Here is a 21,834-nt window from a genome sequence, read left to right as displayed (position 1 = left end):
AGATGTTTCTACAACTTGATTGGAGTCCACCTGTGGTAAATTCAATGGATTGGTCATGATTTGAAAAGGCACACACCTGTCTGTCTATATAAGGTTCCACAGTTGACAGTGCATGTCAGAGCATAAACTAAGCCATGAGGTGGAAGGAATTGTCCCTAGAGCTCCGAGACAGGATTGTGTCGAGGCACAGACGTGGGGAAGGGTACCGATACATTTCTGCAGCATTGAAGGTACCCAAGAACACAGTGGCTTCCATCATTCTTAAAAGGAAGAAGTTTGGAACCACCAAGACTCTTCCAAGAGCCGGCTGCTCAGCCAAACCATCCCTACGGTGAATCAGCCCTTATTCAGGAGTTATTCACACGATAATTCCCGGGATCTCAAGCCTTATTGCTTAGTTAATGGACTAAGTCATTTCTGACTTCATTTGGTTCTGAGAGCGATAAATGCCCCAAGCCAAAGTCACACCCTTAGTATCCTACTCACGCAGTTTCCGTAGTGTAGTGGTTTTCACGTTTGCCTAACACGCGAAAGGTCCCCAGTTCCAGACCGGGCGGAAACACATTTTAACAAATTAGATAGTAATCCTATTCACTTAGGGCTCGATCCCAATTTAGGAATTCATGCTTTTCCTACGCACTTCTCAGTATTTGCTATTCAGACTTACCCTTTTAAGTCGCGTAACGCACTCTGCTGGGGTGGCTAGCTTGGGCGCTCTGAATAAATTCCTGCTACGTGTGGTCTGAGTTCCATAATGATTCAAATAGGCTACATGTCCCAAATTATTGCAATACTTTAGCTTAATATGATTCACTAATGCTAGCAACCCTCAGGAACAATTCACAAGGATGTGACAGATTAAAGAAAGGTCAACGGAATGAAAGTATGCCAAAATAAATGTATGTGGCTGTTACTGACAGTGGCTCCCGATAGTGGCTAATATTTAACATGATACAAATTGTCAAATAAAACTGGGGAAAGCCCCACAGTGGAGGTGTCATAATACCCATAAAACCTAGCGGTCAAACAGGGAAATGGTTCCAACCATTTTTCCACCATTCATTTTTCCCATATGGGATTTTAGAAACACTTAAAATAATACATTTGTAGTTCTTTATGATAGCCACATTAGCAGTTAATTTGCATTTTTTATAAAAGTCACCTTGTCCTAGAGAGAATTACACGGTTACCATGCCAGGGTAAGCCAACAAGAAACACAGGCCTTTTTGAATAGTTTTTAAAATCCCCTGTGGGGAATATGAATGGTGGAAAAACGATTGGAACCATTTCCCTGTTCGACCGCTAGTTCTTATGGGTATTATGACTCCTACTGTGGTACTCTATTTGGGATATTATGGGCGGTAGACTTGTGGGCATTCCTAACATTTTCCATGACTTCCACGCTTTTTCTTGCAGTTTCCGTAGTGTAGTGGTTATCACGTTTGCCTCACACGCGATAGGTCCCCGGTTCGAAACCGGGCGGAAACAAATTTTAACAAAACAGATAGTGATGACAGAAACAGGGTCATAACTGAAAAAAAACGAAACAAATACATAGGCCTGCAGAATACATGAATAGACCAGTCTTAGACATGTCTTTCATTAACCAGAGGCAGATAGTGATAACTGAAAAAAACGAAACAAATACATAGGCCTACAGAATACATGAATAGACCAGTCTTAGACATGTCTTTCAATAACCAGAGGCAATGCAATGTTATAAAACAGGTTGTTTGGATCCTGGATGCTAATTGGTTAAATAGCAGGGAGTTGAAGCACCACCATCCCAGCATTCTGCAGGTAGTGCCTGTTAGCGGTTCCATTAGATATATAAATGCGCATCCACTGTTCCACGGCCCACCCAGTCAATTTATAAACTTCATCTCTCCTGGAAAAATGTGTCTAGACCAATGGTATTCAAACCTTTTCAGCAGGGACACCATTTTTTCCTCCAGAATTTCTGGGGTCCCCATTTTTTTGCAATCATTTCTTGTGATCCCACCCCAAATACAACTTTAAAATCGGTACGTTACATTTTTTTTACATCAACAAATAACCTTCAATTACCCAATCAAATACTTTTTTTCTAATTAACTTTCTCAAAAACGTTTCTATATTGTCTCGTACAATAATCTGTACTCATAATTTTTTGTTCCTAAATAATGAATATATATATCCCCACTGCAGTGCCCCCCGACCCCGACTTTAAATATCACTGGTCTAGACAATATTTCCCAATGCCCCTAGGCTAGAATATGGTTTGAAACAGTTGAGGTTTGTCTAAACCTTGCTGTCTGCCTCTCCAACCTGTGGATCAATGTTGCCGTTTTTTTGGTGACCTCCAACGTGCGATGTGTATGAATGTGACCAGAATGACAGCTTCTCTGAGCCAGGCAAATTCATTTATCAGGGTCATTATAATGGATATATCCAAAGAAATGGCAATATAATCCTAGGTAAAACAAACAAAAGTGCAGACAGTTTTCTGTCATTTCAGCTGCTTGATGTGATTGTGTGATAGATTTAGTTGGCTGGCTAGCAAAGGAAAAGTAGCTAGCCTGCATAGCTACAGTGCATTCGGAAAGTATTCAGACCCCTTACTTTTTTCCACATTTTGTTACGTTACAGCCTTATTCTGAAAACGGATTAAGTCAAATAAAATCTATCTACACACAATACCCCATAATGACAAAGCGATAACATATCATTTTTAATTCATAAAAAAAGATTTAAAAAATACCTTATTTACATACGTTTTCAGACCCTTTGCTATGAGTCTGGAAATTGAGCTCAGGTCCATCCTGTTTCCATTGATCATCCTTGAGATGTTTCTACAACTTGATTGGAGTCCACCTGTGGTAAATTCAATGGATTGGTCATGATTTGAAAAGGCACACACCTGTCTGTCTATATAAGGTTCCACAGTTGACAGTGCATGTCAGAGCATAAACTAAGCCATGAGGTGGAAGGAATTGTCCCTAGAGCTCCGAGACAGGATTGTGTCGAGGCACAGACGTGGGGAAGGGTACCGATACATTTCTGCAGCATTGAAGGTACCCAAGAACACAGTGGCTTCCATCATTCTTAAAAGGAAGACGTTTGGAACCACCAAGACTCTTCCAAGAGCCGGCTGCTCAGCCAAACCATCCCTACGGTGAATCAGCCCTTATTCAGGAGTTATTCACACGATAATTCCCGGGATCTCAAGCCTTATTGCTTAGTTAATGGACTAAGTCATTTCTGACTTCATTTGGTTCTGAGAGCGATAAATGCCCCACCCACCCACCCACCCAGCCAAAGTCACACCCTTAGTATGCTACTCACGCAGTTTCTGTAGTGTAGCGGTTATCACGTTCGCCTAACATGCGAAAGGTCCCCGGTTCGAGACCGGGCGGAAACACATTTTAACAAATTAGACAGTAAGCCTATTCACTTAGGGCTCGATCCCAATTTAGGAATTCATGCTTTTCCTACGCACTTCTCAGTATTTGCTATTCAGACTTACCCTTTTAAGTCGCGTAACGCACTCTGCTGGGGTGGCTAGCTTGGGCGCTCTGAATAAATTCCTGCTACGTGTGGTCTGAGTTCCATAATGATTCAAATAGGCTACATGTCCCAAATTATTGCAATACTTTAGCTTAATATGATTCACTAATGCTAGCAACCCTCAGGAACAATTCACAAGGATGTGACAGATTAAAGAAAGGTCAACGGAATGAAAGTATGCCAAAATAAATGTATGTGGCTGTTACTGACAGTGGCTCCCGATAGTGGCTAATATTTAACATGATACAAATTGTCAAATAAAACTGGGGAAAGCCCCACAGTGGAGGTGTCATAATACCCATAAAACCTAGCGGTCAAACAGGGAAATGGTTCCAACCATTTTTCCACCATTCATTTTTCCCATATGGGATTTTAGAAACACTTAAAATAATACATTTGTAGTTCTTTATGATAGCCACATTAGCAGTTAATTAGCATTTAATTTTGGGGGGGTAAATACAGGCGAATATTTTTTATAAAAGTCACCTTGTCCGAGAGAGAATTACACGGTTACCATGCCAGGGTAAGCCAACAAGAAACACAGGCCTTTTTTAACTGTTTTTAAAATCCCCTGTGGGGAATATGAATGGTGGAAAAACGATTGGAACCATTTCCCTGTTCGACCGCTAGTTCTTATGGGTATTATGACTCCTACTGTGGTACTCTATTTGGGATATTATGGGCGGTAGACTTGTGGGCATTCCTAACATTTTCCATGACTTCCACTCTTTTTCTTGTAGTTTCTGTAGTGTAGTGGTTATCACGTTCGCCCCACACGAGAAAGGTCCCCGGTTTGAAACCGGGCGGAAACAAATTTTAACAAAACAGATAGTGATGTCAGAAACAGGGTCATAACTGAAAAAAACGAAACAAATACATAGGCCTGCAGAATACATGAATAGACCAGTCTTAGACATGTCTTTCAATAACCAGAGGCAGATAGTGATAAGTGAAAAAAAACTAAACAAATACATAGGCCTACAGAATACATGAATAGACCAGTCTTAGACATGTCTTTCATTAACCAGAGGCAGATAGTGATAACTGAAAAAACGAAACAAATACATAGGCCTGCAGAATACATGAATAGACCAGTCTTAGACATGTCTTTCAATAACCAGAGGCAATGCAATGTTATAAAACAGGTTGTTTGGATTCTGGATGCTAATTGGTTAATAGCAGGGAGTTGAAGCACCACCATCCCAGCATTCTGCAGGTAGTGCCTGTTAGCGGTTCCATTAGATTTATAAATGCGCATCCACTGTTCCACGGCCCAGCCAGTCAATTTATAAACTTCATCTCCCCTGGAAAAATGTGTCTAGACCAATGGTATTCAAACCTTTTCAGCAGGGACACCATTTTTTCCTCCAGAATTTCTGGGGTCCCCATTTTTTTGCAATCATTTCTTGTGATCCCACCCCAAATACAACTTTAAAATCGGTACGTTACATTTTTTTTTACATCAACAAATAACCTTCAATTACCCAATCAAATACTTTTTTTCTAATTAACTTTCTCAAAAACGTTTCTATATTGTCTCGTACAATAATCTGTACTCATAATTTTTTGTTCCTAAATAATGAATATATATATCCCCACTGCAGTCCCCCCGACCCCGACTTTAAATATCACTGGTCTAGACAATATTTCCCAATGCCTCTAGGCTAGCATATGGTTTGAAACAGTTGAGGTTTGTCTAAACCTTGCTGTCTGCCTCTCCAACCTGTGGATCAATGTTGCCGTTTTTTTGGTGACCTCCACCGTGCGATGTGTATGAATGTGACCAGAATGACAGCTTCTCTGAGCCAGGCAAATTCATTTATCAGGGTCATTATAATGGCTATATCCAAAGAAATGGCAATATAATCCTAGGTAAAACAAACAAAAGTGCAGACAGTTTTCTGTCATTTCAGCTGCTTGATGTGATTGTGTGATAGATTTAGTTGGCTGGCTAGCAAAGGAAAAGTAGCTAGCCTGCATAGCTACAGTGCATTCGGAAAGTATTCAGACCCCTTACTTTTTTCCACATTTTGTTACGTTACAGCCTTATTCTGAAAACGGATTAAGTCAAATAAAATCTATCTACACACAATACCCCATAATGACAAAGCGATAACATATCATTTTTAATTCATAAAAAAAGATTTAAAAAATACCTTATTTACATACGTTTTCAGACCCTTTGCTATGAGTCTGGAAATTGAGCTCAGGTCCATCCTGTTTCCATTGATCATCCTTGAGATGTTTCTACAACTTGATTGGAGTCCACCTGTGGTAAATTCAATGGATTGGTCATGATTTGAAAAGGCACACACCTGTCTGTCTATATAAGGTTCCACAGTTGACAGTGCATGTCAGAGCATAAACTAAGCCATGAGGTGGAAGGAATTGTCCCTAGAGCTCCGAGACAGGATTGTGTCGAGGCACAGACGTGGGGAAGGGTACCGATACATTTCTGCAGCATTGAAGGTACCCAAGAACACAGTGGCTTCCATCATTCTTAAAAGGAAGAAGTTTGGAACCACCAAGACTCTTCCAAGAGCCGGCTGCTCAGCCAAACCATCCCTACGGTGAATCAGCCCTTATTCAGGAGTTATTCACACGATAATTCCCGGGATCTCAAGCCTGATTGCTTAGTTAATGGACTAAGTCATTTCTGACTTCATTTGGTTCTGAGAGCGATAAATGCAACACCCACCCAACCACCCAGCCAAAGTCACACCCTTAGTATCCTACTCATGCAGTTTCTGTAGTGTAGCGGTTATCATGTTCGATAACACGCGAAAGGTCCCCGGTTCGAGACCGGGCGGAAACACATTTTAACAAATTAGATAGTACACCTATTCACTTAGGGCTCGATCCCAATTTAGGAATTCATGCTTTTCCTACGCACTTCTCAGTATTTGCTATTCAGACTTACCCTTTTAAGTCGCGTAACGCACTCTGCTGGGGTGGCTAGCTTGGGCGCTCTGAATAAATTCCTGCTACGTGTGGTCTGAGTTCCATAATGATTCAAATAGGCTACATGTCCCAAATTATTGCAATACTTTAGCTTAATATGATTCACTAATGCTAGCAACCCTCAGGAACAATTCACAAGGATGTGACAGATTAAAGAAAGGTCAACAGAATGAAAGTATGCCAAAATAAATGTATGTGGCTGTTACTGACAGTGGCTCCCGATAGTGGCTAATATTTAACATGATACAAATTGTCAAATAAAACTGGGGAAAGCCCCACAGTGGAGGTGTCATAATACCCATAAAACCTAGCGGTCAAACAGGGAAATGGTTCCAACCATTTTTCCACCATTCATTTTTCCCATATGGGATTTTAGAAACACTTAAAATAATACATTTGTAGTTCTTTATGATAGCCACATTAGCAGTTAATTAGCATTTTTTATAAAAGTCACCTTGTCCTAGAGAGAATTACACGGTTACCATGCCAGGGTAAGCCAACAAGAAACACAGGCCTTTTTGAATAGTTTTTAAAATCCCCTGTGGGGAATATGAATGGTGGAAAAACGATTGGAACCATTTCCCTGTTCGACCGCTAGTTCTTATGGGTATTATGACTCCTACTGTGGTACTCTATTTGGGATATTATGGGCGGTAGACTTGTGGGCATTCCTAACATTTTCCATGACTTCCACGCTTTTTCTTGCAGTTTCCGTAGTGTAGTGGTTATCACGTTTGCCTCACATGCGAAAGGTCCCCGGTTCGAAACCGGGCGGAAACAAATTTTAACAAAACAGATAGTGATGACAGAAACAGGGTCATAACTGAAAAAAACGAAACAAATACATAGGCCTGCAGAATACATGAATAGACCAGTCTTAGACATGTCTTTCATTAACCAGAGGCAGATAGTGATAACTGAAAAAAACGAAACAAATACATAGGCCTGCAGAATACATGAATAGACCAGTCTTAGACATGTCTTTCATTAACCAGAGGCAGATAGTGATAACTGAAAAAAACGAAACAAATACATAGGCCTACAGAATACATGAATAGACCAGTCTTAGACATGTCTTTCATTAACCAGAGGCAGATAGTGATAACTGAAAAAAAGAAACAAATACATAGGCCTACAGAATACATGAATAGACCAGTCTTAGACATGCCTTTCAATAACCAGAGGCAAATAATGTTATAAAACAGGTTGTTTTAGATCCTGGATGCTAATTGGTTAATAGCAGGGAGTTGAAGCACCACCATCCCAGCATTCTGCGGGTAGTGCCTGTTAGCGGTTCCATTAGATTTATAAATGCGCATCCACTGTCCCACGGCCCAGCCAGTCAATTTATAAACTTAATCTCCCCTGGAAAAATGTGTCTAGACCATGGTATTCAAACCTTTTCAGCAGGGACACCATTTTTTCCTCCAGAATTTCTGGGGTCCCCATTTTTTTGCAATCATTTCTTGTGATCCCACCCCAAATACAACTTTAAAATCGGTACGTTACATTTTTTTTTACATCAACAAATAACCTTCAATTACCCAATCAAATACTTTTTTTCTAAGTAACTTTCTCAAAAACGTTTCTATATTGTCTCGTACAATAATCTGTACTCATCATTTTTTGTTCCTAAATAATGAATATATATATCCCCACTGCAGTCCCCCCGACACCGACTTTAAATATCACTGGTCTAGACAATATTTCCCAATGCCCCTAGGCTAGCATATGGTTTGAAACAGTTGAGGTTTGTCTAAACCTTGCTGTCTGCCTCTCCAACCTGTGGATCAATGTTGCCGTTTTTTTGATGACCTCCACCGTGCGATGTGTATGAATGTGACCAGAATGACAGCTTCTCTGAGCCAGGCAAATTCATTTATCAGGGTCATTATAATGGATATATCCAAAGAAATGGCAATATAATCCTAGGTAAAACAAACAAAAGTGCAGACAGTTTTCTGTCATTTCAGCTGCTTGATGTGATTGTGTGATAGATTTAGTTGGCTGGCTAGCAAAGGAAAAGTAGCTAGCCTGCATAGCTACAGTGCATTCGGAAAGTATTCAGACCCCTTACTTTTTTCCACATTTTGTTACGTTACAGCCTTATTCTGAAAACGGATTAAGTCAAATAAAATCTATCTACACACAATACCCCATAATGACAAAGCGATAACATATCATTTTTAATTCATAAAAAAAGATTAAAAAAATACCTTATTTACATACGTTTTCAGACCCTTTGCTATGAGGCTGGAAATTGAGCTCAGGTCCATCCTGTTTCCATTGATCATCCTTGAGATGTTTCTACAACTTGATTGGAGTCCACCTGTGGTAAATTCAATGGATTGGTCATGATTTGAAAAGGCACACACCTGTCTGTCTATATATGGTTCCACAGTTGACAGTGCATGTCAGAGCATAAACTAAGCCATGAGGTGGAAGGAATTGTCCCTAGAGCTCTGAGAGAGGATTGTGTCGAGGCACAGACGTGGGGAAGGGTACCGATACATTTCTGCAGCATTGAAGGTACCCAAGAACACAGTGGCTTCCATCATTCTTAAAAGGAAGAAGTTTGGAACCACCAAGACTCTTCCAAGAGCCGGCTGCTCAGCCAAACCATCCCTACGGTGAATCAGCCCTTATTCAGGAGTTATTCACACGATAATTCCCGGGATCTCAAGCCTTATTGCTTAGTTAATGGACTAAGTCATTTCTGACTTCATTTGGTTCTGAGAGCGTTAAATGCCCCACCCACCCACCCACCCAGCCAAAGTCACACCCTTAGTATCCTACTCATGCAGTTTCCGTAGTGTAGCGGTTATCACCTTCGGCTAGCACGCGAAAGGTCCCCGGTTCGAGACCGGGCGGAAACACATTTTAACAAATTAGATAGTAAGCCTATTCACTTAGGTCTCGATCCCAATTTAGGAATTCATGCTTTTCCTACGCACTTCTCAGTATTTGCTATTCAGACTTACCCTTTTAAGTCGCGTAACGCACTCTGCTGGGGTGGCTAGCTTGGGCGCTCTGAATAAATTCCTGCTACGTGTGGTCTGAGTTCCATAATGATTCAAATAGGCTACATGTCCCAAATTATTGCAATACTTTAGCTTAATATGATTCACTAATGCTAGCAACCCTCAGGAACAATTCACAAGGATGTGACAGATTAAAGAAAGGTCAACGGAATGAAAGTATGCCAAAATAAATGTATGTGGCTGTTACTGACAGTGGCTCCCGATAGTGGCTAATATTTAACATGATACAAATTGTCAAATAAAACTGGGGAAAGCCCCACAGTGGAGGTGTCATAATACCCATAAAACCTAGCGGTCAAACAGGGAAATGGTTCCAACCATTTTTCCACCATTCATTTTTCCCATATGGGATTTTAGAAACACTTAAAATAATACATTTGTAGTTCTTTATGATAGCCACATTAGCAGTTAATTAGCATTTTTTTATAAAAGTCACCTTGTCCTAGAGAGAATTACACGGTTACCATGCCAGGGTAAGCCAACAAGAAACACAGGCCTTTTTGAATAGTTTTTAAAATCCCCTGTGGGGAATATGAATGGTGGAAAAACGATTGGAACCATTTCCCTGTTCGACCGCTAGTTCTTATGGGTATTATGACTCCTACTGTGGTACTCTATTTGGGATATTATGGGCGGTAGACTTGTGGGCATTCCTAACATTTTCCATGACTTCCACTCTATTTCTTGTAGTTTCCGTAGTGTAGTGGTTATCACGTTTGCCTCACACGCTAAAGGTCCCCGGTTCGAAACCGGGCGGAAACAAATTTTAACAAAACAGATAGTGATGACAGAAACAGGGTCATAACTGAAAAAAACTAAACAAATACATAGGCCTGCAGAATACATGAATAGACCAGTCTTAGACATGTCTTTCAATAACCAGAGGCAGATAGTGATAACTGAAAAAAAAACATAGGCCTCCAGAATACATGAATAAACCAGTCTTAGACATGTCTTTCAATAACCAGAGGCAATGCAATGTTATAAAACAGGTTGTTTGGATCCTGGATGCTAATTGGTTAATAGCAGGGAGTTGAAGCACCACCATCCCAGCATTCTGCGGGTAGTGCCTGTTAGCGGTTCCATTAGATTTATAAATGCGCATCCACTGTCCCACGGCCCAGCCAGTCAATTTATAAACTTCATCTCCCCTGGAAAAATGTGTCTAGACCAATGGTATTCAAACCTTTTCAGCAGGGACACCATTTTTTCCTCCAGAATTTCTGGGGTCCCCATTTTTTTGCAATCATTTCTTGTGATCCCACCCCAAATACAACTTTAAAATCGGTACGTTACATTTTTTTTTACATCAACAAATAACCTTCAATTACCCAATCAAATACTTTTTTTCTAATTAACTTTCTCAAAAACGTTTCTATATTGTCTCGTACAATAATCTGAACTCATAATTTTTTGTTCCTAAATAATGAATATATATATCCCCACTGCAGTCCCCCCGACCCCGACTTTAAATATCACTGGTCTAGACAATATTTCCCAATGCCCCTAGGCTAGCATATGGTTTGAAACAGTTGAGGTTTGTCTAAACCTTGCTGTCTGCCTCTCCAACCTGTGGATCAATGTTGCCGTTTTTTTGATGACCTCCACCGTGCGATGTGTATGAATGTGACCAGAATGACAGCTTCTCTGAGCCAGGCAAATTCATTTATCAGGGTCATTATAATGGATATATCCAAAGAAATGGCAATATAATCTTAGGTAAAACAAACAAAAGTGCAGACAGTTTTCTGTCATTTCAGCTGCTTGATGTGATTGTGTGATAGATTTAGTTGGCTGGCTAGCAAAGGAAAAGTAGCTAGCCTGCATAGCTACAGTGCATTCGGAAAGTATTCAGACCCCTTACTTTTTTCCACATTTTGTTACGTTACTTCCTTATTCTGAAAACGGATTAAGTCAAATAAAATCTATCTACACACAATACCCCATAATGACAAAGCGATAACATATCATTTTTAATTCATAAAAAAAGATTTAAAAAATACCTTATTTACATACGTTTTCAGACCCTTTGCTATGAGGCTGGAAATTGAGCTCAGGTCCATCCTGTTTCCATTGATCATCCTTGAGATGTTTCTACAACTTGATTGGAGTCCACCTGTGGTAAATTCAATGGATTGGTCATGATTTGAAAAGGCACACACCTGTCTGTCTATATAAGGTTCCACAGTTGACAGTGCCTGTCAGAGCATAAACTAAGCCATGAGGTGGAAGGAATTGTCCCTAGAGCTCCGAGACAGGATTGTGTCGAGGCACAGACGTGGGGAAGGGTACCGATACATTTCTGCAGCATTGAAGGTACCCAAGAACACAGTGGCTTCCATCATTCTTAAAAGGAAGACGTTTGGAACCACCAAGACTCTTCCAAGAGCCGGCTGCTCAGCCAAACCATCCCTACGGTGAATCAGCCCTTATTCAGGAGTTATTCACACGATAATTCCCGGGATCTCAAGCCTTATTGCTAAGTTAATGGACTAAGTCATTTCTGACTTCATTTGGTTCTGAGAGCGATAAATGCCCCACCCACCCACCCAGCCAAAGTCACACCCTTAGTATCCTACTCATGCAGTTTCCGTAGTGTAGCGGTTATCACATTCGCATAACACGCAAAAGGTCCCCGGTTCGAGACTGGGCGGAAACACATTTTTACAAATTAGACAGTAAGCCTATTCACTTAGGGCTCGATCCCAATTTAGGAATTCATGCTTTTCCTACGCACTTCTCAGTATTTGCTATTCAGACATACCCTTTTAAGTCGCGTAACGCACTCTGCTGGGGTGGCTAGCTTGAGCGCTCTGAATAAATTCCTGCTACGTGTGGTCTGAGTTCCATAATGATTCAAATAGGCTACATGTCCCAAATTATTGCAATACTTTAGCTTAATATGATTCACTAATGCTAGCAACCCTCAGGAACAATTCACAAGGATGTGACAGATTAAAGAAAGGTCAACGGAATGAAAGTATGCCAAAATAAATGTATGTGGCTGTTACTGACAGTGGCTCCCGATAGTGGCTAATATTTAACATGATACAAATTGTCAAATAAAACTGGGGAAAGCCCCACAGTGGAGGTGTCATAACACCCATAAAACCTAGCGGTCAAACAGGGAAATGGTTCCAACCATTTTTCCACCATTCATTTTTCCCATATGGGATTTTAGAAACACTTAAAATAATACATTTGTAGTTCTTTATGATAGCCACATTAGCAGTTAATTAGCATTTTTTATAAAAGTCACCTTGTCCTAGAGAGAATTACACGGTTACCATGCCAGGGTAAGCCAACAAGAAACACAGGCCTTTTTGAATAGTTTTTAAAAGCCCCTGTGGGGAATATGAATGGTGGAAAAACGATTGGAACCATTTCCCTGTTCGACCGCTAGTTCTTATGGGTATTATGACTCCTACTGTGGTACTCTATTTGGGATATTATGGGCGGTAGACTTGTGGGCATTCCTAACATTTTCCATGACTTCCACTCTATTTCTTGTGGTTTCCGTAGTGTAGTGGTTATCACGTTCGCCTCACACGCTAAAGGTCCCCGGTTCGAAACCTGGGCGGAAACAAATTTTAACAAAACAGATAGTGATGACAGAAACAGGGTCATAACTGAAAAAAAACGAAACAAATACATAGGCCTGCAGAATACATGAATAGACCAGTCTTAGACATGTCTTTCAATAACCAGAGGCAGATAGTGATAACTGAAAAAAAAACATAGGCCTACAGAATACATGAATAAACCAGTCTTAGACATGTCTTTCAATAACCAGAGGCAATGCAATGTTATAAAACAGGTTGTTTGGATCCTGGATGCTAATTGGTTAATAGCAGGGAGTTGAAGCACCACCATCCCAGCATTCTGCGGGTAGTGCCTGTTAGCGGTTCCATTAGATTTATAAATGCGCATCCACTGTCCCACGGCCCAGCCAGTCAATTTATAAACTTCATCTCCCCTGGAAAAATGTGTCTAGACCAATGGTATTCAAACCTTTTCAGCAGGGACACCATTTTTTCCTCCAGAATTTCTGGGGTCCCCATTTTTTTGCAATCATTTCTTGTGATCCCACCCCAAATACAACTTTAAAATCGGTACGTTACATTTTTTTTTACATCAACAAATAACCTTCAATTACCCAATCAAATACTTTTTTTCTAATTAACTTTCTCAAAAACGTTTCTATATTGTCTCGTACAATAATCTGAACTCATAATTTTTTGTTCCTAAATAATGAATATATATATCCCCACTGCAGTCCCCCCGACCCCGACTTTAAATATCACTGGTCTAGACAATATTTCCCAATGCCCCTAGGCTAGCATATGGTTTGAAACAGTTGAGGTTTGTCTAAACCTTGCTGTCTGCCTCTCCAACCTGTGGATCAATGTTGCCGTTTTTTTGATGACCTCCACCGTGCGATGTGTATGAATGTGACCAGAATGACAGCTTCTCTGAGCCAGGCAAATTAATTTATCAGGGTCATTATAATGGATATATCCAAAGAAATGGCAATATAATCTTAGGTAAAACAAACAAAAGTGCAGACAGTTTTCTGTCATTTCAGCTGCTTGATGTGATTGTGTGATAGATTTAGTTGGCTGGCTAGCAAAGGAAAAGTAGCTAGCCTGCATAGCTACAGTGCATTCGGAAAGTATTCAGACCCCTTACTTTTTTCCACATTTTGTTACGTTACTTCCTTATTCTGAAAACGGATTAAGTCAAATAAAATCTATCGACACACAATACCCCATAATGACAAAGCGATAACATATCATTTTGAATTCATAAAAAAAGATTTAAAAAATACCTTATTTACATACGTTTTCAGACCCTTTGCTATGAGGCTGGAAATTGAGCTCAGGTCCATCCTGTTTCCATTGATCATCCTTGAGATGTTTCTACAACTTGATTGGAGTCCACCTGTGGTAAATTCAATGGATTGGTCATGATTTGAAAAGGCACACACCTGTCTGTCTATATAAGGTTCCACAGTTGACAGTGCCTGTCAGAGCATAAACTAAGCCATGAGGTGGAAGGAATTGTCCCTAGAGCTCCGAGACAGGATTGTGTCGAGGCACAGACGTGGGGAAGGGTACCGATACATTTCTGCAGCATTGAAGGTACCCAAGAACACAGTGGCTTCCATCATTCTTAAAAGGAAGACGTTTGGAACCACCAAGACTCTTCCAAGAGCCGGCTGCTCAGCCAAACCATCCCTACGGTGAATCAGCCCTTATTCAGGAGTTATTCACACGATAATTCCCGGGATCTCAAGCCTTATTGCTAAGTTAATGGACTAAGTCATTTCTGACTTCATTTGGTTCTGAGAGCGATAAATGCCCCACCCACCCACCCAGCCAAAGTCACACCCTTAGTATCCTACTCACGCAGTTTCCGTAGTGTAGCGGTTATCACATTCGCATAACACGCAAAAGGTCCCCGGTTTGAGACTGGGCGGAAACACATTTTTACAAATTAGACAGTAAGCCTATTCACTTAGGGCTCGATCCCAATTTAGGAATTCATGCTTTTCCTACGCACTTCTCAGTATTTGCTATTCAGACATACCCTTTTAAGTCGCGTAACGCACTCTGCTGGGGTGGCTAGCTTGAGCGCTCTGAATAAATTCCTGCTACGTGTGGTCTGAGTTCCATAATGATTCAAATAGGCTACATGTCCCAAATTATTGCAATACTTTAGCTTAATATGATTCACTAATGCTAGCAACCCTCAGGAACAATTCACAAGGATGTGACAGATTAAAGAAAAGTCAACGGAATGAAAGTATGCCAAAATAAATGTATGTGGCTGTTACTGACAGTGGCTCCCGATAGTGGCTAATATTTAACATGATACAAATTGTCAAATAAAACTGGGGAAAGCCCCACAGTGGAGGTGTCATAATACCCATAAAACCTAGCGGTCAAACAGGGAAATGGTTCCAACCATTTTTCCACCATTCATTTTTCCCATATGGGATTTTAGAAACACTTAAAATAAAACATTTGTAGTTCTTTATGATAGCCACATTAGCAGTTAATTAGCATTTTTTATAAAAGTCACCTTGTCCTAGAGAGAATTACACGGTTACCATGCCAGGGTAAGCCAACAAGAAACACAGGCCTTTTTGAATAGTTTTTAAAAGCCCCTGTGGGGAATATGAATGGTGGAAAAACGATTGGAACCATTTCCCTGTTCGAACGCTAGTTCTTATGGGTATTATGACTCCTACTGTGGTACTCTATTTGGGATATTATGGGCGGTAGACTTGTGGGCATTCCTAACATTTTCCATGACTTCCACTCTTTTTCTTGCAGTTTCCGTAGTGTAGTGGTTATCACGTTTGCCTCACATGCGAAAAGTCCCCTGTTCGAAACCGGGCGGAAACAAATTTTAACAAAACAGATAGTGATGACAGAAACAGGGTCATAACTGAAAAAAACGAAACAAATACATAGGCCTACAGAATACATGAATAGACCAGTCTTAGACATTTCTTTCATTAACCAGAGGCAGATAGTGATAACTGAAAAAAAAGAAAGAAATACATAGGCCTACAGAATACATGAATAGACCAGTCTTAGACATGTCTTTCATTAACCAGAGGCAGATAGTGATAACTGAAAAAAACCGAAACAAATACATAGGCCTGCAGAATACATGAATAGACCAGTCTTAGACATGTCTTTCATTAACCAGAGGCAGATAGTGATAACTGAAAAAAACAAAACAAATACATAGGCCTACAGAATACATGAATAGACCAGTCTTAGACATGTCTTTCAATAACCAGAGGCAATGCAATGTTATAAAACAGGTTGTTTGGATCCTGGATGCTAATTGGTTAATAGCAGGGAGTTGAAGCACCACCATCCCAGCATTCTGCGGGTAGTGCCTGTTAGCGGTTCCATTAGATTTATAAATGCGCATCCACTGTCCCACGGCCCAGCCAGTCAATTTATAAACTTCATCTCCCCTGGAAAAATGTGTCTAGACCAATGGTATTCAAACCTTTTCAGCAGGGACACAATTTTTTCCTCCAGAATTTCTGGGGTCCCCATTTTTTTGCAATCATTTCTTGTGATCCCACCCCAAATACAACTTTAAAATCCGTACGTTACATTTTTTTTACATCAACAAATAACCTTCAATTACCCAATCAAATACTTTTTTTCTAATTAACTTTCTCAAAAACGTTTCTATATTGTCTCGTACAATAATCTGTACTCATAATTTTTTGTTCCTAAATAATGAATATATATATCCCCACTGCAGTCCCCCCGACCCCGACTTTAAATATCACTGGTCTAGACAATATTTCCCAATGCCCCTTGGCTAGCATATGGTTTGAAACAGTTGAGGTTTGTCTAAACCTTGCTGTCTGCCTCTCCAACCTGTGGATCAATGTTGCCGTTTTTTTGGTGACCTCCACCGTGCGATGTGTATGAATGTGACCAGAATGACAGCTTCTCTGAGCCAGGCAAATTCATTTATCAGGGTCATTATAATGGATATATCCAAAGAAATGGCAATATAATCCTAGGTAAAACAAACAAAAGTGCAGACAGTTTTCTGTCATTTCAGCTGCTTGATGTGATTGTGTGATAGATTTAGTTGGCTGGCTAGCAAAGGAAAAGTAGCTAGCCTGCATAGCTACAGTGCATTCGGAAAGTATTCAGACCCCTTACTTTTTTCCACATTTTGTTACGTTACAGCCTTATTCTGAAAACGGATTAAGTCAAATAAAATCTATCTACACACAATACCCCATAATGACAAAGCGATAACATATCATTTTTAATTCATAAAAAAAGATTTAAAAAATACCTTATTTACATACGTTTTCAGACCCTTTGCTATGAGTCTGGAAATTGAGCTCAGGTCCATCCTGTTTCCATTGATCATCCTTGAGATGTTTCTACAACTTGATTGGAGTCCACCTGTGGTAAATTCAATGGATTGGTCATGATTTGAAAAGGCACACACCTGTCTGTCTATATAAGGTTCCACAGTTGACAGTGCATGTCAGAGCATAAACTAAGCCATGAGGTGGAAGGAATTGTCCCTAGAGCTCCGAGACAGGATTGTGTCGAGGCACAGACGTGGGGAAGGGTACCGATACATTTCTGCAGCATTGAAGGTACCCAAGAACACAGTGGCTTCCATCATTCTTAAAAGGAAGAAGTTTGGAACCACCAAGACTCTTCCAAGAGCCGGCTGCTCAGCCAAACCATCCCTACGGTGAATCAGCCCTTATTCAGGAGTTATTCACACGATAATTCCCGGGATCTCAAACCTGATTGCTTAGTTAATGGACTAAGTCATTTCTGACTTCATTTGGTTCTGAGAGCGATAAATGCCCCACCCACCCACCCAGCCAAAGTCACACCCTTAGTATCCTACTCATGCAGTTTCCGTAGTGTAGTGGTTATCACTTTCGCCTAACACGCGAAAGGTCCCCGGTTCGAGACCGGGCGGAAAAACATTTTAACAAATTAGACAGTAAGCCTTAGGGCTCGATCCCAATTTAGGAATTCATGCTTTTCCTACGCACTTCTCAGTATTTGCTATTCAGACTTACCCTTTTAAGTCGCGTAACGCACTCTGCTGGGGTGGCTAGCTTGGGCGCTCTGAATAAATTCCTGCTACGTGTGGTCTGAGTTCCATAATGATTCAAATAGGCTACATGTCCCAAATTATTGCAATACTTTAGCTTAATATGATTCACTAATGCTAGCAACCCTCAGGAACAATTCACAAGGATGTGACAGATTAAAGAAAGGTCAACGGAATGAAAGTATGCCAAAATAAATGTATGTGGCTGTTACTGACAGTGGCTCCCGATAGTGGCTAATATTTAACATGATACAAATTGTCAAATAAAACTGGGGAAAGCCCCACAGTGGAGGTGTCATAATACCCATAAAACCTAGCGGTCAAACAGGGAAATGGTTCCAACCATTTTTCCACCATTCATTTTTCCCATATGGGATTTTAGAAACACTTAAAATAATACATTTGTAGTTCTTTATGATAGCCACATTAGCAGTTAATTAGCATTTAATTTTGGGGGGGTAAATACAGGCGAATATTTTTTATAAAAGTCACCTTGTCCGAGAGAGAATTACACGGTTACCATGCCAGGGTAAGCCAACAAGAAACACAGGCCTTTTTTAACTGTTTTTAAAATCCCCTGTGGGGAATATGAATGGTGGAAAAACGATTGGAACCATTTCCCTGTTCGACCGCTAGTTCTTATGGGTATTATGACTCCTACTGTGGTACTCTATTTGGGATATTATGGGCGGTAGACTTGTGGGCATTCCTAACATTTTCCATGACTTCCACTCTTTTCCTTGTAGTTTCTGTAGTGTAGTGGTTATCACGTTCGCCTCACACGCGAAAGGTCCCCGGTTCGAAACCGGGTGGAAACAAATTTTAACAAAACAGATAGTGATGACAGAAACAGGGTCATAACTGAAAAAAACGAAACAAATACATAGGCCTGCAGAATACATGAATAGACCAGTCTTAGACATGTCTTTCAATAACCAGAGGCAGATAGTGATAAGTGAAAAAAAACTAAACAAATACATAGGCCTACAGAATACATGAATAGACCAGTCTTAGACATGTCTTTCATTAACCAGAGGCAGATAGTGATAAGTGAAAAAAAACTAAACAAATACATAGGCCTACAGAATACATGAATAGACCAGTCTTAGACATGTCTTTCATTAACCAGAGGCAGATAGTGATAACTGAAAAAAACGAAACAAATACATAGGCCTGCAGAATACATGAATAGACCAGTCTTAGACATGTCTTTCAATAACCAGAGGCAATGCAATGTTATAAAACAGGTTGTTTGGATCCTGGATGCTAATTGGTTAATAGCAGGGAGTTGAAGCACCACCATCCCAGCATTCTGCAGGTAGTGCCTGTTAGCGGTTCCATTAGATTTATAAATGCGCATCCACTGTTCCACGGCCCAGCCAGTCAATTTATAAACTTCATCTCCCCTGGAAAAATGTGTCTAGACCAATGGTATTCAAACCTTTTCAGCAGGGACACCATTTTTTCCTCCAGAATTTCTGGGGTCCCCATTTTTTTGCAATCATTTCTTGTGATCCCACCCCAAATACAACTTTAAAATCGGTACGTTACATTTTTTTTTACATCAACAAATAACCTTCAATTACCCAATCAAATACTTTTTTTCTAATTAACTTTCTCAAAAACGTTTCTATATTGTCTCGTACAATAATCTGTACTCATAATTTTTTGTTCCTAAATAATGAATATATATATCCCCACTGCAGTCCCCCCGACCCCGACTTTAAATATCACTGGTCTAGACAATATTTCCCAATGCCCCTAGGCTAGCATATGGTTTGAAACAGTTGAGGTTTGTCTAAACCTTGCTGTCTGCCTCTCCAACCTGTGGATCAATGTTGCCGTTTTTTTGGTGACCTCCACCGTGCGATGTGTATGAATGTGACCAGAATGACAGCTTCTCTGAGCCAGGCAAATTCATTTATCAGGGTCATTATAATGGATATATCCAAAGAAATGGCAATATAATCCTAGGTAAAACAAACAAAAGTGCAGACAGTTTTCTGTCATTTCAGCTGCTTGATGTGATTGTGTGATAGATTTAGTTGGCTGGCTAGCAAAGGAAAAGTAGCTAGCCTGCATAGCTACAGTGCATTCGGAAAGTATTCAGACCCCTTACTTTTTTCCACATTTTGTTACGTTACAGCCTTATTCTGAAAACGGATTAAGTCAAATAAAATCTATCTACACACAATACCCCATAATGACAAAGCGATAACATATCATTTTTAATTCATAAAAAAAGATTTAAAAAATACCTTATTTACATACGTTTTCAGACCCTTTGCTATGAGTCTGGAAATTGAGCTCAGGTCCATCCTGTTTCCATTGATCATCCTTGAGATGTTTCTACAACTTGATTGGAGTCCACCTGTGGTAAATTCAATGGATTGGTCATGATTTGAAAAGGCACACACCTGTCTGTCTATATAAGGTTCCACAGTTGACAGTGCATGTCAGAGCATAAACTAAGCCATGAGGTGGAAGGAATTGTCCCTAGAGCTCCGAGACAGGATTGTGTCGAGGCACAGACGTGGGGAAGGGTACCGATACATTTCTGCAGCATTGAAGGTACCCAAGAACACAGTGGCTTCCATCATTCTTAAAAGGAAGAAGTTTGGAACCACCAAGACTCTTCCAAGAGCCGGCTGCTCAGCCAAACCATCCCTACGGTGAATCAGCCCTTATTCAGGAGTTATTCACACGATAATTCCCGGGATCTCAAGCCTTATTGCTTAGTTAATGGACTAAGTCATTTCTGACTTCATTTGGTTCTGAGAGCGATAAATGCCCCACCCACCCACCCACCCAGCCAAAGTCACACCCTTAGTATGCTACTCACGCAGTTTCCGTAGTGTAGCGGTTATCACGTTTGCCTAACACGCGAAAGGTCCCCGGTTCGAGACCGGGCGGAAACACATTTTAACAAATTAGATAGTACACCTATTCACTTAGGGCTCGATCCCAATTTAGGAATTCATGCTTTTCCTACGCACTTCTCAGTATTTGCTATTCAGACTTACCCTTTTAAGTCGCGTAACGCACTCTGCTGGGGTGGCTAGCTTGGGCGCTCTGAATAAATTCCTGCTACGTGTGGTCTGAGTTCCATAATGATTCAAATAGGCTACATGTCCCAAATTATTGCAATACTTTAGCTTAATATGATTCACTAATGCTAGCAACCCTCAGGAACAATTCACAAGGATGTGACAGATTAAAGAAAGGTCAACGGAATGAAAGTATGCCAAAATAAATGTATGTGGCTGTTACTGACAGTGGCTCCCGATAGTGGCTAATATTTAACATGATACAAATTGTCAAATAAAACTGGGGAAAGCCCCACAGTGGAGGTGTCATAATACCCATAAAACCTAGCGGTCAAACAGGGAAATGGTTCCAACCATTTTTCCACCATTCATTTTTCCCATATGGGATTTTAGAAACACTTAAAATAATACATTTGTAGTTCTTTATGATAGCCACATTAGCAGTTAATTAGCATTTAATTTTGGGGGGGTAAATACAGGCGAATATTTTTTATAAAAGTCACCTTGTCCGAGAGAGAATTACACGGTTACCATGCCAGGGTAAGCCAACAAGAAACACAGGCCTTTTTTAACTGTTTTTAAAATCCCCTGTGGGGAATATG

At 40.3% G+C, this 21,834-nt stretch overlaps 7 non-coding genes across 7 annotated transcripts; all 7 read left to right on the top strand.

The window, feature by feature from the left end:
* Positions 1-3,327: 3,327 nt before the first annotated feature.
* On the top strand, positions 3,328-3,400 carry trnav-aac (transfer RNA valine (anticodon AAC)). The gene has a single exon. It is a non-coding gene; the product is annotated as a tRNA-Val (tRNA).
* A 3,814-nt stretch (positions 3,401-7,214) lies between these two features.
* Positions 7,215-7,287, top strand: trnav-cac (transfer RNA valine (anticodon CAC)). Its single transcript has one exon. It is a non-coding gene; the product is annotated as a tRNA-Val (tRNA).
* Positions 7,288-9,310: 2,023 nt separating this feature from the next.
* trnaa-agc (transfer RNA alanine (anticodon AGC)) lies at positions 9,311-9,383 on the top strand. Its single transcript has one exon. It is a non-coding gene; the product is annotated as a tRNA-Ala (tRNA).
* Positions 9,384-10,237: 854 nt separating this feature from the next.
* trnav-cac (transfer RNA valine (anticodon CAC)) lies at positions 10,238-10,310 on the top strand. Its single transcript has one exon. It is a non-coding gene; the product is annotated as a tRNA-Val (tRNA).
* A 7,669-nt stretch (positions 10,311-17,979) lies between these two features.
* trnav-aac (transfer RNA valine (anticodon AAC)) lies at positions 17,980-18,054 on the top strand. Its single transcript has one exon. It is a non-coding gene; the product is annotated as a tRNA-Val (tRNA).
* An 876-nt stretch (positions 18,055-18,930) lies between these two features.
* Positions 18,931-19,003, top strand: trnav-cac (transfer RNA valine (anticodon CAC)). The gene has a single exon. It is a non-coding gene; the product is annotated as a tRNA-Val (tRNA).
* A 2,027-nt stretch (positions 19,004-21,030) lies between these two features.
* Positions 21,031-21,103, top strand: trnav-aac (transfer RNA valine (anticodon AAC)). The gene has a single exon. It is a non-coding gene; the product is annotated as a tRNA-Val (tRNA).
* Positions 21,104-21,834: the final 731 nt, after the last annotated feature.

The sequence above is a fragment of the Salmo salar genome, chromosome 14, assembly GCF_965601325.2.
Source record: "Salmo salar chromosome 14, fSalSal1, whole genome shotgun sequence".
Classification (NCBI taxonomy): domain Eukaryota; kingdom Metazoa; phylum Chordata; class Actinopteri; order Salmoniformes; family Salmonidae; genus Salmo; species Salmo salar.
The sequence above is the reverse complement of the archived record's forward strand: the minus strand, read 5'-3'. Positions and strand labels throughout refer to the sequence as shown.